Here is a 5,086-nt window from a genome sequence, read left to right on the forward strand (position 1 = left end):
ATAGAGCAAAGACCAAATCCAGTATGTGACTGTCAGTAACCTTTGTTTAATAAAACAAGCATAGCACCCTTAATTTACCCTAGAAATTATTTTCAATGGACAAAATGTCTCAGGGTAAAAAGACTGATGGTGTGGTGCCCTCCCCTAACAACTGGCCAACTCAAATGGCCTGTATCTCAGTTTAGAGGGAGAAGCGTAGCTCAGAAAGAATTGTGAGTCAAGCTATTAGCACAATTACCCTGACTAGAATCAAATAGATACATTGTTGGCAGAGTTTTTGAGTGAGTTGCACTGCCAAAAAAGCTACTAGCCTAAATTAAAAGATATTGTGGCTGTTCAAGGTGTACAATAAACTTCAGGCTGTCAAATTTCCACGGCACAATGAAGATGGGAAAAAATCTCTCAGGTTCTAAAGAAGTCATGTAATTCAATGTCCCCTTTGTATATGACCAGGAAGGATAATGGAAAAGGAAGTTTTCAGAGAGTGGAGTCGAGAGCCAAGAATCAAGGAAGAAGCAACTCTCATGAACTAGAACTGAGGCTCAATTGGGAACATTCCCTACTTCAAAGTTAGGGGCTATATTAAGAGCAATATTTTATAATTTCTACCAACAAGTATCTGATATTTGTTTCCAGTTCTTGCTCCTTCTGAATTGGAGTAATTATTATTGCCATTTTATCTCTGTTTAATCTCTAAACCTTAGGCATTTGGAAGACAGAATCTCTTTTTTTTTTCTTTAAAGTTTTAGTTTCTTAACCAAAATGTACTCCATGTAGAGACTATTTGAAGACCTTGGGTCATTCATTGCTGAGCTTGAATGGAGGTTTTACACTGTCCTTTTCGTGAAAAACCTGTGTTGAATTTTGCATAAAGAGGGAGAAAGAAGGCGAGTGAGTATTTGTGACCCAGAAAATGCATTGTGGTGCATAACATTTTTGTTCTCAAATACATTTTCCTCTATCTATAAGAGGAACTTACATCTTTTCCCATAAAAGGGTAAATTCTATACCTTCCTTTATGAAACTCAACCAGCCATACTGTGAGTTGAAATGACAAAGGCCAGTTCAAAGCAGAAACTTTAAAAGCCATCGTGTGTTTCTCTAAGCAATCTTGCTCTTTTACTCCATACTGAAAATGGTATATCCAAAATATATTACTCCTGCAGCCTGAAAAAGAAGATACGTGGAGAAGACCTTCAACCACATTGAAGCTGCCAACATGTAACAAAGATAGAAATACAGTATAGCTATAAACCACAAATATCCTGTGGCCGTTTGTTGCTACAGAAAAACCTACACTGACAAGCATAGTGCTATGCCTACAAGACTGAAAGCCTGAAAATTAAACTTCACCTGATCCCTTTCCATCTCGATTGTGATTAATTACTATCAGTGGGAGATTCCTTCAGCATTAGAAGAAATGTGGGTTATTATGTTCCCAGAAATACCACGTTCTCTCATCCTTGTCTCAGCCCCATGAGCAATGACAGATTCTTATAATTAGTGATCCACAGATAACATTGCTTTGTTCTCATTTACTTCTGCCTAGGGGATAATAATAACTATTTGCTCTTATTATATACTCTGAGTAACATTGCCTTTCTTTTTATTCATTTTTTGTTCCTGAAGCCCTTCTACTTTCTAACACTTCTATAATAAATTTCCTATATTAAATCCCTTTCTGAATGAAATACCTAGATTAGATTGTTTTCCAGGCTGCACCTGAAACATACAGATATGACATCAAAAAAAGAAGTTTGGAATGTCTGCTCCATGTTGGATAAAAAAACTAAATAAAATCCTGGGAAATGTGAAGAATGCCAAAGAAATGGAAAAATGAGGACAGAAAAGAATACTACTACCTGGTAGGTATTATGTGATGACATATATTTAATTAATCATATGAAACAGACATTATTCACTAAATTGTTGCTATGAGGACACGTCAGTTCAGAGAGATTAAGTGAATGTCCCAAAATTATTCATCTTTGACAGGGATAATATTACAACTCCTGGCTGTGTCTTTGAAGTCTACTTTTTTCAAATTGCAAACTATTTTAATAATACAAAGATGAACTAAGATCAACTCTTAAGTAATATAAAATAGTATAAAATAAGTGTTAATATGTGCAGCAAAGTAAAATATCATAAAATGAGATCTATAAGTGGGATATGCCCATAGATAAATGCAATCTAAGAAAATATGTTGAAAAAAGATGTGGTTTGCACTGTATCATAACATATAGATAGAATTAGTGTAGGCAATAAAGAATGCATTAAAATGTGGTGGTTCCTGAAAAGAGACACAAAAAGACAAACTAAATATGATTTGCTTCAGCAGCACTGAAGTTGTTGGATTGACAGAAGTTGGAATTAGACTTCTGAGTTAATGAGATAAAATAGAGATAGGTAACAGAGACAGCTAAGTGCTTTGTTGATCTCAGCCCCAGTCATGGAAAGTATGAGAGTCTTTGAAAATTCCTAAACAGGTTAGTTATTTCATCGGCAATACAAAGAATAGATAAGATCAGAAGAAACTCAAATGGCATATTAGTTGGTATGCTTTTGCATTAATCAAACATTGACTTGATAATGTCCAAATGCAGAGGGTTGCTGGTAGACATTACTATTCAAGCAATCGATTGTTCACAGTTTCTAAAAGAGTGGTAGAGAAGATAATCTGTAAGTCTCATAAACTTGTAAAGCCTCCTGGTTATATTCTTTGTTATCTTTTTTCAAAATGTAAGCTGAAAGTTGCAAAACTTCTCCAGTAATTCTGCCAGTATTTTTTCACTTGTTATTCTTCTTCATACATAACTAAAACGTGTTCTGCTTTTATAAAGATTTTTTTTTTCTTTTCTTTAGGTTTCTGTGCCCATAGGTCAAGCTGGAAAACATTTTTCCATAAAACCACATGCAATTTTATGACACAGGTGAAAGAATAGCCCAAATCCACAAGGTACTGTTATGTCCTACAAATTCTTTCAGTCATTACTGACGTGACTTATACTTAATACGTGATTGTCTTACGTTACATTATATTGTAACATTACATTACATTATACCATGCAAAGCCCAATTAATGTCTTTTTTATTTGCATGGTCAGCGGAATATATTAAAGCCTTGAGCATATATGACGTGTGTCATGGGCTGAATTTTGTCCCTCCAAAAGTCATATGTTGAAGCCCTAACTTCTGGAATCTCCAAATATGACTGTATTTAGAGATAAGAGCTTTATAGAGGCAATTCAATTAAAAATAAGACCATTAGGTTGAACCCTAATCTATTCTGACTGGTGTCCTTATATTAAGAGGGAATTTGGATGTACAAACAGAACCAGGGATGTGTAGCACCAGAGGAAAGGTCACATGAGAACACCGCTCTAAGGTGGATATCTGCAAACCATGGAGACAGACTTCAAAAGAAACCGAAATCTGACAACACCTCTGTCTTGCTCTTCTAGCCTTTATAACAGTAAGAACATAAATATTGGTTGTTTAAGCCATCCAGTTTGTAATATTTTGTTATGGAAGACACAGAAAACTAATAAAAGGTACAAAAATACAGTAAATAATGCATGTCACTTGATAAAAATCAAGTGAGAAACTTTTAGTACATAAATTAGGTAAATAAAATGTAAAATGTTTATCTTCAGCTTCTATGCAAACATGAAATTACTTTTAACTTCTCTGAATTCTCATTTCTTCCTTAATTTATTCCAGGTTCAGATAACGAATGTATTGTAAACAGTGTCTCAAACTTAATTTGATAACTGAAAGTGACTATCTATACTGATAATTTAATTTCAAAGTTATATCTTCAACATTTATGTACCACAGAAACATTTCACAATAACATTCTGAAATTAATGAATTTTCCAGAAAAGTGATTCCAATCATTTGAAACTTTTTACTTATGTACATGATAAATTTAATGCAAATATAAGGCATTCCACAAATATATCTAAATATCATATCACAGGATATAGCATGTAATATATTTCTATAGATCAATAGGAAATTCATGAAAATTAAAACCAAGTTTTGTAAATCACACTGTACCTTTCCATTGCTTGTGTTAGTATTTAACTTTTCAAGTATTTTAATTCTGTTTTCCCTAGCCAGTCTATAAATTCTTCAAGAATTACTTCTTGTATCACCCACAGCAAAATCAGAAATATATACACTATAAGTAATCTGTAGTCTGTAGAGAATGAATCAATAATTCTAACAGCATAGGAAAGTGAGTTCCTAGAAATATTATATATACATGTATTTTTAATTTTATATCTATCTATATATATATATGTTTAAACGAAGATAGAGTCTCACTATATTGTCCAGGCTAGTCTCAAACTCCTGGATCCAAGCAACCTTCCTGCTTCAGCCAAAGTGCTAAGATTACAGGCGTGAGTCACTATGCTTGGCCACTATGAATTATTGTTTTAAAAATCACTTTCTAACCTCTGTTTCTACCTCAGTTTGGCTTTTTATCCCAGTATGTTGGATGATTTCCACAAAAATCTTTCAAAAAGATGATTGATGTTGATGTCTTTAATGCAACAACATGGAGACATCAAGTGGAGTTACAGCTAACTTGTGAAGTAGCTTGAAATTTCTATAATGAAAGGTGGTGAGTAGACATTAATTTGGATTTTTAACAAGTTTCAACAAAATTCAATGTATATTTAAGTATTATAAAAGAATGCAGTATAGTGGTTAAGAGGTAAGATCCTAGAATCAAATTGCCTGCGTCACCATTTATTATTATCCTTGGAATTTGGGCAAGTTCTTTATCATTCTGTGGCTTTGTTTTCTTGTCTATGAAGTGAGACTAAACACACCTACCATATAGTGATATTAGGAGTATTACATCCAATATCTTTGCCAGGATGTACTGAAATATGTTTGTTTCTAAGTATCATCTATGGAAGTGCTTGTTAAATAAGTGAATAAATAAATAAATATTATATTGTTTTCAGCGATTCTACCATCCAAAAAGTATTCTTTTTCTCTTTCATTACGTTTTAACCTATGCAAACAATTCTCTGCCAGATTCGTTGATGGAAACTATCACTATGAAAAC

At 33.3% G+C, this 5,086-nt stretch overlaps 1 long non-coding RNA gene across 1 annotated transcript; it reads left to right on the top strand.

The window, feature by feature from the left end:
- The first annotated feature begins 641 nt into the window (after positions 1-641).
- Positions 642-4,502, top strand: LOC103884288. The gene is made up of 4 exons (XR_001902405.3): positions 642-1,865; positions 2,866-2,959; positions 3,313-3,475; positions 4,482-4,502. It is a non-coding gene; the product is annotated as an uncharacterized LOC103884288 (long non-coding RNA).
- Positions 4,503-5,086: the final 584 nt, after the last annotated feature.

The sequence above is a fragment of the Papio anubis genome, chromosome 3, assembly GCF_008728515.1.
Source record: "Papio anubis isolate 15944 chromosome 3, Panubis1.0, whole genome shotgun sequence".
NCBI classification, from domain to species: domain Eukaryota; kingdom Metazoa; phylum Chordata; class Mammalia; order Primates; family Cercopithecidae; genus Papio; species Papio anubis.